This window comes from Alligator sinensis, unplaced genomic scaffold, assembly GCF_000455745.1.
Source record: "Alligator sinensis unplaced genomic scaffold, ASM45574v1 scaffold1338_1, whole genome shotgun sequence".
In the NCBI taxonomy this organism is placed as follows: Eukaryota; Metazoa; Chordata; order Crocodylia; family Alligatoridae; genus Alligator; species Alligator sinensis.
This window is the reverse complement of record NW_005842713.1, coordinates 282375-293133: the sequence shown is the minus strand read 5'-3', so window position 1 is coordinate 293133 and position 10759 is coordinate 282375.

Here is a 10759-nt window from a genome sequence, read left to right as displayed (position 1 = left end):
GGAATGCCAGTGCCCCCCCTGTAAGTCCTGGCCAGAAAGTGGGGGCACCAGGTGAAGTGCCGCTTGCACTTCTAGAAACACTGCTGGTACCTCCAGGAGTGCTGCACGTGCTTCTCGGTCAGCATGATTGGTTGTGGGCCCTCCCCCCGGTTGCTAACTCAGGTGGCAGCAGCAGTCGCCCATGTCCAAGGGTGCATGATCTTCATCCAAGGGTGCTGAAGGAATTGGCCAGTGTCATAGCAGAGCCACTGGCATGGTTGTTCAAGCACTTATGGTGCTCAGGTCAGGACCCAGAGGACTGGAAAGGGCCGATGTTGTCCCTATTTTCAAGAAGGGGAGGAAGGGGGATCTGGGTAACTAAAGACTCATTAGTCTCACCTCTATCCTTGGGAAAACCTTTGAAAAAATTATTAAGGATCACATTTGTGGGAGTCCAGCAGGGAAAGCAATGCTAAAGGGCAATCAACACGGATTCATAGCAGGTAGATCCTGCTTGACTAACCTTGTTTCTTTTTATGACCAGGTCACAAAATGCTTAGATGCAGGAATTGAGGTGCATGTCATCTACTTGGATTTTAAGAAGGCCTTTGATACAGTATCTCATTATATTCTTATAGAGAACTGAGTGACTGTGACATAGACGATTACATGGTCAGGTGGGTGGCAAATTGGCTTAGGGGTCGTACCCAGAGAGTGGTGGAGGATGGGTCATTATTGACCTGGAAAGATGTGGGCAGTGGAGTCCCGCAGGGCTTGCTCCTTGGACTGGTGTTGTTCAATGTCTTCATCAGTGACTTGGATGAGGGCATAGAAAGCACTCTGACCAAATTCTTAGGTGATACCAAATTATGGGGTACAGTTAAAACACCAGAGGGTAGGGAACAAATCCAGGTGGATCTGGTCAGGTTGGAAAAGTGGGTGAAACAGAATAGGATGCAGTTCAATAAGGACAAATGCAGAGTGCTGCAACTAGGAAGAAGGAATTGCCAGCATGCTTATAGGGTGGGGGAGGACCTTCTCAGTAGCACAGCAGCAGAAAGGGATCTTGGAGTCACTGTTGACTCCAAGATGAACATGAGTTGTCAGTGTGACGAAGTGATCAATAAAGCTAACCACGCTTTATCATGTATTAGCAGGTAGGTGCATGACAAACAGGTCCAAGGTGGTGATACTTCCCCTTTATGTGGTATTGGTTAAGCCACAGTTGGAGTACAGGCAGTCCTCAGTCTTACGACACAATTGGCTCCAAAAACTGCATCTTAAGTTGAAACATTGTAACTCAGAACCAATTTTCTCATAAGAAACAATGTTATAAATGAGGGATTGGTTCCTGAACCAAGGCCTGATACCCTATTTTCACCAAAAATATCCCAGAATTTTGTACTTAATCAATTATAGATGAGTAATATAGCTACATTAATGTATTTATATTGTGAATAGCAATCATATTGATTTGGAAGGACTTCTTTGAGGTGACTTTTCTGGACATTTTGAAGGGCTCTTGGTTGGACTTTTTGAAGGGTTCTTGGCTGGAGTCTTCTCAGGAGTCTTGGCTGCAGGTTTTTCTGGAGTCTTGTCTGCTTTCTTAAAGAAAGTGTCCAAGGAAGTTTGAACAGATGTTTTCCAGGGAGATGGGTGGCACAGCAAACTTGTTCGCTGGTGTAGCGTCACATCGGATCAAGCATTGTAAAGTTGAAACTGATGTCAGAAAGTTGAAACCGGGTGTCAATTTATAAACGTTTTAAGTGCAAAACATTGTAAGTTGAAATTTTGTAAGTTGAGGACTGCCTGTACTGCGTCCAGTTTTGGGCGCCACACTTCAAGAGGGATGTGGGCAACCTTGAGAGGGTTCAGAGGAGGGCCACTCATGTGGTTAGGGGCCTACAGGCAAAGCCCTATGAGGAGAGATTGAGGGCCCTGGATCACTTCAGCCTCTGCAAGAGAAGGCTGAGAGGGGATCTAGTGGCCATCTACAAATTCAGGTGGGAACAGCAAGGATAGGAGATGCTGTGTTTACCAGGGCACCCCTTGTGGTAACTAGGAACAACAGCCACAAACTGATGGAGAGCAGATTTAGGTTAGACATCAGGAAGAACTTCTTCATGGTAAGGGTTGCCAATATGTGGAATGGGCTTCCAAGGGAGGTGGTGCTCTCCCCTACTTCGGGGGTCTTTAAGAAGCTAGACATACACCTGGCTGGGGTCATCTGTCCCCAGTATTCTTTCCTGCCCAGGGTAGGGAGTCAGACTCGGTGATCTGCTAAGGTCCCTTCAGACCCAAACATCTATGAATTATCTATGAATCTACACAGGTGCAAAAAAGGGCAAGTATGTTTTATGAAAAGCTTTTGAAGGAAAAAAATATTTTTTATCTCAATGGGAAAAAAATCTGATTTTGTTTGTTTGTTTGTTTTTCATACAACTTTTTTTCTATGGGAAGAGGAGAAGGTCTGGTGAGCAAAACAGGTGATTTCTTTCCTTACCCACTAGAGCAAATATTTTGAAAATTCAGGAGTCAGTTAGGTTAACAATATAATTAGGTCCTGGTTTACCTTTTTAAATTGTGGGCCCAGCTCACTTTTGTGGGCCAGTCATGGCAGGGGCCATCATTTTTACGTCCAGATTGTGGCACCCACCCCCATGCTCCCTGATTGGCTATGGGGCAGGTTTTGGGCCTGATTTAATGGCAGCAGCAGAGGCCTTGCTCCTAAGACCTCTGATTGCTGCTGAAAAGACCAGCAGCAAAAACCTAGCAACCCAGGGGAGTGGGGAAGAGGTCACAAAAGGGAGAGGGGAAAGAGATTGCTTGGGGATGGGTAGGGAAGGGCTGTTTGCTCTTCCAGGTGGGAAAACTGGGTGTGGGGTTTGGGGTGCCTTGAGGCTGTCTTGGCAGATGGCCCTGTGCAATTCTACCATTCCCAAAATTAGGTCACTATCCAACACATAGCTGAAACATATTGAAATCTTGGGCAGCATAAGTCAGCGATGCTTAACCAGCATGCCATGGCACTCTGGGATGCCTTGAGATTCTTTCAAAAGTATCATTGGGGTGCAGCACAATGATAGTGCTGTTAGATATAAAAACATGATTGACAAATTAACCTTAGAAATTTCAAGTAGGAATCTAGGTTTTTGTTTGTAGCCGTGTTGTTCTAAGGACATAGGCAGGCACGGTTCTTTGAAAAGATGTGATATTTTTCATTAGACCAGCTTAGTAGTTGGAAAAAAGTTCATAGCAAACTTTCGGGCAGTCACCCTTTGCCAGGCATAGGGAGTCTGTGCTGGTCTCAGACTCCAAGGAAGGAATCTAGAGTATTAAAACATTCTGCCAATTTGTGGTCTTTCTGAGTTCTTTGCAGCAGAAGAATTGCTCTATTATTTTCCATCAGCACACAATAACTGCTGCAGCCAAATGTTTTATAACCAAAATACCAATCTGTTGCCAGCTCTAGACTATAGAGCCCTTTATGTAGGTGCTAATGTGTAGAGAAGATGTGTAGAAAAATGTGTAGATAGGCAAATATATTGTATGCTAAAAACTGAGGCTCTAATATGACTTTTAATAAGACCAAGTGAAGTTTATAAAGAAGTCAATATAGTTTACTCTAAGTTTAGGCCTTTGGCCATAAGCCTATTTATATAATGAACTAGAAGTCTGATTTCCTTCCTGTCTCGGCCAGCAATGAAGTTTGCTGCTAGCATAGCTATGTTGATTAGAAGTATAAACATATCACTGATATACCAGTAAAGGCCCTAAGGTAGACAAAGTTATACAAGCAACAGTACTTGGCATACTATAGTGTCCCGTGTACCATGGGGCATACACCAGTTATGTCCTGACAGCATAAGTGGTACTGGCAGAACTTTTCTACTGCTATAAAGGCCTTTCACCAGCAGGTACTGGTGGTCTAGCTCTTCTTGTATAGCTACACTGGTAAAACATTTCAAATATAGTAAAGTAATTACCAAAGCTGGCTCTTTGTGGCTCAGTTGATCCTCTTTTTTTTCCCCTCTCTCTCTCCTCTCAGTCAGGGCCAGACACAGGCATGAGTGAACCAGGTGGCTGCCCAGGGCTCAGACAGAAAGGGGGCCCAAAAATGGTAATTTAAAAATTATTATTATTATTATTTCTGACGACGGGGGGGGCCAGAGACTAAAAGTTCACCCGGAGCTGCCAGGAGTCTAGGTACGGTGCTGCTTTCAATCTCTCCCTTGTAAAACCTGTGGAGCAGTCAGAGTAGGAGAGGTAGTAGCTTGCTTGCTTGTAGCTAGCATGCTGACAAACAATTATTTATAGGCTGACATCTCTGGAGAAAGACCTGAGGAGGGAGGAGGAATTGCTAGCGTTAAAATGAGAAGGGACATATATAATTGGATTTCTCTCATCTTATTCTTGCTATTTTTCATTTGCTTCAGGTGCATGTTTCATTGTGGCCCATCAGGGCACATCTGCATCATTAGGAACATACATTTCCCTGGGGATAAATAGCAGTGGCATGTAACTGTGCCACTGTTAGTTGTCCCTGGGCATGCCCCTGGCACATGGCAAATAGCCCTGGGTAGGGCAGGGGGGCTGGGGCCAGCACTTGGGCTGACCCCAGTAGCCTTAACTGGGGTCTTGGGGAACTCCTGGGGCAGCAGAAGTGGCAATCTGGGTGTACAGAGCCTGGCTAGCAGGTGGATCATAGTTTCATAGTTGGTAGGGTCAGAAAGGAGCTGAGCAGAACATCAAGTCCAACCCCCTGCCATGGGCAGGAAAAAATGCTGGGGCCAAACGACCCCGGCTAGGTGATTATCCGGCCTTCTTTTGAAGACCCCCAGGGTAGGAGCTACCACCACTTCCCTTGGAAGTTGATTCTAGATCCCAACCACCCTGACTATGAAGTAGTGCCTCCTGATATCTAGCCTGAATCTACTCTCCATCAACTTATGGCCGTTATTCCTTGCTATTCCCAGTAGTGCTCGGGGGAACAGGAACTCTCCCATTGCCTGCTGGTTCCCCTTGGCAAGTTTACAGACGGCCACCAGATCCCCTCTCAGCCTTCTCTTGTGGAGTCTGTACAGGTTCAGGACCTGTAGCCTCTCCTCATAGGGCCTGCCCTGCTGCCCTCTGATCATGTGAGTGGCCCTCCTCTGGACCCTCTCCATGTTGTCCACATCCCTCCTGAAGTGCGGTGCCCAGAACTGGACACAGTACTCCAACTGTGGCCTGACCAGTGTAGCATAGAGAGGGAGGATCACCTCCTTGGACCTGCTTGTGATGCATCTGTGGATGCATGACAAGGCGCGGTTAGCCTTCCTGACCGTGTCCTCACATTGGTGGCCCATGTTCATCTTGGAGTCTATAATGACTCCAAGATCCTTTTCTGCCTCTGTGCTGATGACAAGGGAGTTCCCCAGCCTGTAGGTATGCTGCTGGTTCTTTCTCCCCAGGTGCAGTACCCTGCACTTGTCAGTATTGAAATCCATCTTATTCTCATCTGCCCACCCCTGTAACCTGTCCAGATCCAATTGCAGCCTGTCCCTCTCCTCTAGTGTGCCCACTTCTCCCCACATCTTAGTGTCATCCACGAATTTGATCAAGGTGCTTTTCACCCCCTCGTATAAGTCACTGATGAAGATGTTGAACATTGCAGGCCCAAGGACTGAACCCTGGGGAACCCCACTGCCCACATCCCTCCAGGTTGAAAATGACCTGCCCACCACCACTCTTTGGGTGCGGCCCTCTAGTCAATTTGTGACCCATCTGACTGTGTAGGCATCAACACCACAGTCACCTAATTTTTTAGTGAGAATGGGGTGAGAGACAGTGTCGAAGGCCCTCCTAAAGTTTAGAAAGACTATGTCCACTGTGACACCTGCGTCCAAGGATTTTGTGACCTGGTCGTAGAAGGCCACCAGGTTGGTCTGACAGGACCTGCCTCTAATGAACCCGTGTTGGTTGCCCCTAAGCATAATCTCCCCAGCTAGCCCCTCACGGACGAGTGCCAGGATAATGCTCTCAAAAGCTTACCCAGGATCAAGGTAAGACTAACTGACCTATAGTTTCCTGGGTTCTCCTTCCTCCCTTTTTTGAAAATGGGGACCACATTGGCCCTTTTCCAGTCCTCTGGCACCTCACCAGAGCAACACAAGTGCTCATAAAGCTGTGCCAGGGGTCCCACAATGACCTCTGCTAATTCCCTCAGCACTCTGGGGTGGAGATCGTCAGGACCTGCTGATTTGAACACATCTAGTCCCTCCAGAAGTTCCCTGACTAGGTCCTCACTGACCCTGGGCCTGTCTGCACCTCTCCTGGGTTCATCAGGGATCCTGGTGTTGGGGATGACCCAGTCCCTGCTCAGAAAAATGGAGGCAAAGAAATTGTTAAAGAGGTTAGCTTTTTCTTCTGGTGCGACCACCAGATTTCCTAGCGTGTCCTGCAGAGGCCCCACGTTACATGGTACCTTCTTTTTACCTCCTATGTATTTGAAAAAGGACTTCTTGTTATCTTTCATCCAGGTCACTAGTCCCAGTTCCATCTGAGCCTTAGCCTTCCTAACAGCCCCACTACAATCTCGAGCAATGGAGGTATAATCATCCTTGGTGATGGCCCTTCCCTTCCATTGGGTGTACGCCTCCTTTTTAGCTTTAAGATGTTCCTGGATGCTTTTGATGAGCCATGGGGGCTTTTGAGCACGCTTGCCCCCTTTGAACCGCATTGGGATTGTCACCCTTTGGGCTTGGAGGTTCATCTCGTTAAGGAACAACCACTCTTCTTGGACACCCAACTCCCCTCTCCTCTGGGGCTTCAGTGCCTCCCTGACTAGTCTCTTTACGTCATTGAAATCTGCCCTCCTGAAGTCCAGGGCTGCTGTCTTGCTGCAGGCCTTTGACACCCTGCGCTGGATGGTGAATTCCAGTAGGCGATGATCACTATTGCCCAGGAGATTGAGAACCCACAGTCTCCTCTCCAGGTCATTGCCTGTGGCCAGGACCAGGTCCAACAAGGCATTTCCCCTGGTAGGACTGTGAACCTCCTGGGTTAGATGGAGGTCCTGTAACTCGGCTAGGAACCTACGTGAATGGTCAGACCTGGCTTACTGCTCTTCCCAGCAGATGTCCAGATAGTTTAGGTCACCCATGATGACCACATCCCTTGACTTAACTGCCAGACTCTGGTTTTGGGCAGCCACACTGCAGCTGTGTGTGCCACCCAACTTGCTTCTGCTGAGAACTTTTCAGATAATGGGGTTTCCCAGTATCTAATTTTGCCGCAGCACTGTGAACAGATTCAGACAACACCGTGTGCATTTCATGGTGCCTCAAAAAGCTTTGAGGAGCCTCGAACGGAATGTTCCCACTCATGGGGACACTGCCTCATTGAGCTCTCAGGGCATCGATATATATGCCCAACACCTGCTCCAGCACATGCTAATTAGCACATGTTGGGGCAGACTCAATTAGCAAGCTGGAGCATGCTAATTAAATAATTAGCTAATTAGCATGCTCCAGCAGCCTTCACATCATGTGTATTCAATATTGCCATGCTTCAAAATGGCGGTGGGTGCACTTTAACTAAAGCTTGTCAAATTAGCTTTAGTTAAATGCCCCTGCTGCCATTTTGAAGCATGGGACACTGAATATATGAGACACTGCAGGTGCTTTAATTAGAGCTGCTCCCAAGAGCCACTCTAGTTAAAGCTCCCTACCCCAGACCATGTATAAAGACACCCTCAGACATCCTGTACACCAAAACCCAGATTCTTTAAAGTGTTTAGGTACCTTCCAACAATTGATTTAAATGGAAGTGAGGCATATAAATAAGTATGCAGTCTGTGACCAATACATAGTTCTGTTTACCTTACCTCTATGCTATTTCTATAGACTGTCTGCAGGTATGTGATTTAAATAAAGATGTTACTTTTTGTCATTAGATCTGTCTGAGAAGGGGGAGGCAGAAAATGTGGTTTCCATCCATTTGGCTGGCATCTTGAATAATACATTTAGGGTGAACACATTATTTCTTCCAAGGGTGAATATATGTTTGTGTCATATGCTACATGGCACCATCAAGATTTTCTTCTTTTCTTTACTTCTGGGATACTCAGTGCCTTCCGAAACCAGAAAACTACGGATATTAATGCTTACAGCAAAGAATCCCTGCACTTTTAGGTTTTTATTTATTTTTAGTTTTTACAAGTAGAATGGATTGTTCTGATTCTGTAAAAGTTCCTGAAGCAAACGGGAACACAATATTAAGTGAATGAAGTAAGGGTAAATATCTTTTAGAATGCAAGCATTAGTTTTCATAGATGTGCTGATGAAGGAAAGCATCTAACTGTGTTTTGAAGTACATTCTTATTTAGAACAGCTTTGTACAATTACATGATGGGATGAACAGGGGACCCTTCTCCTGAGACCGAGGCTTTCTACCATGGGAGAAGAGCCCCAACCTGGTGCACTCCTGCCATTCCACTGGGAGGCACACAGGTGGAGGACAATTCTCCCCTGGCTGCAAAGTTGCTTGAGCCTGGACAGCTTTGCAGCCATGGCTCAGATGTCTCTCTGGGCTGGGAGCCCACACTAATGTCACACTTCTCTCCCGAGTAACTAAGGTCCTTTTCCTGAAGCTAGCCCTTTTCCTGCTGGATTTTTCTGGCTGTAACTCCTGCAGTTCTCATTCACAGGAAGCGTACTCTTTGGAAAAGGGGATCTTCTCTTCTCTGTGGTCTAGGCAGGACTGCCCTGCTCTGCTTGGAAGCAGAGTTTATGTCAGGGGTGCGCAAAATGCGGCCTGGGAGCTGGATGCAGCCCACCAGGCCATTTTTAGGGGCTTGTGGGGCCCCTAAAAATTTTAGAAAATTAATATTTATCTGCCCTGGGCTGCCTGTCATGTGGCCCTCATTGGCTTGCCAAAACTCAGTAAGCGGCCCTCTGCCCAAAATAATTGCCCACCCTTGGTTTATGTAGTCCTGCCCCTGCCCTTCCAAACCACAGAAGTCTGGGCCTTAAAAGAATCTCTCTCTTTTTCCCTGTTTTCCTGCCTCTTAATAGTGACAGGACTAAGGGTTCCCTGTTATATTGCCTGGACAGTCCTACCCTCTGTCATGGGGACTGACCAGGCAACTTACAATAAATAAAAGCTATTTGGTTTCTAATTGGTTCTTACTCACTGGCAAAACTGCAGCAGTGGGCCTGAGAGAAGTTTCCCCTGAAGCTGCAGCTTCACGTGGTATTTTTTTAGATATAGATACAAATAATTGTATGTCCTAGATGCTATAGCCAAAAGATTTCATTGTCAGCTCATCACGGAAAGCAACAAGAGGTGATGCTATTTTTCAGCTTCTTTGGTAAGTAATTAGGCACATAAACAACCAAAAAATTCAGAGGCAGGGATTCTATTCCTAGTCACGCAGCCTGTATGCAAGGCTGGATCCATGTGCAGGTGTAGCAGATGGGGACATTTTAGAGTCCCTACAGAAGGTAAGAATTACCCTCCTTTCCCTTCCATGCTCAGAGGCACATCCAAAACCCAGGTTCTCTGCCTCTATCTCCCCCATGGTGAGTGCTCTAGTCACTCAATTATTGGAGGTGAAGGACAGAAAGGCCCTCTTCTTTCATTTTGTTGCCAGTGAATGTGTAGAAAACTGTGAATGTATACAGCCTATAAGGCCAGGAATAGAACTCCTACCTGTGAGTAGGTATACTTTCGGCACCTGGACAATGAAAATGTCATGTGAAAGCTTAAAACTGGACCCTTGGATGACCAAGAAAGGAACAGAGTGTCACCCTAACTGAAAAAAGACTATTTACCTCAAATCAATGTTGGGAAAATAACCTTGGAACCTGTGACTCAAACAAAGAGAAAAAGCTTCTCTGGAAGGGTGGCAGACCTCATTAGTAAAACCACATGAGAAAAAGATATTAGGAATACACCTGCAGGGAGCAGAATTTTGTAAAGCTTATAAATGGGAGAGAAGGAGCAGCAATTGGATGCTGAGTGAAATGGGAAATTATTAGTGAAACTGTAGCAAAGCCACCAGTTTTTCTATTTTAATATATATGATAGATGTGCATTCCCTTCCCTTCCCCAATTATTTCTGGCTTTTCTTTCTCTCCTTCTCTATTCCCTATAAACAAGCATAAGTGAGCTCAGACTTAGGATAAGCTTTAACATTTTTATTTTGGTAGCAAGTTTTTGGTTTTGGATATCCACTGTTGTATATTGTATTATTATCATTTTCGTATTGATTTTTAATTGTTTCATATGGATATTGTATGGTTTAGGCCTGTGTTTGTAAGTGAACCAAAGTAATGTCAAGTTTCCATTTTGTATGTCAAGTCTCCATCTTGTGTCCTCTGCCCAGGCATCCCCTGTGTTTCAACTGTATGATTCACGTATCTCTCCCATGTAAATTGGTTCCCAGATGAATGAGAATGATTGGGAATGATTGAAATACAATGGTAGCAGGCCTCTACTGCATGGCCTGTAATGACAAGGCCATCACCTCACATTGATTCATCCAGGAACCACTAACCTCACCCAGGAAAGAGATAAGAACCCAGCATTTGAAAGACAAAAGACCCTGCAGATCCAGCAACTCTACCATTGTACCCCACCATTACACACACCCGAAACTGCACATGCCTGCATGAAGCACATATGCTCAGTACGCCAGGGGCTGACCCTTGCCTGGGCATGCCCCCTGCCACTAGGGTCATAGAAGGTCTGCCCCTATAAAAGAAGGCAGTGAAGACAGACCCAGCGGGACGTCCTC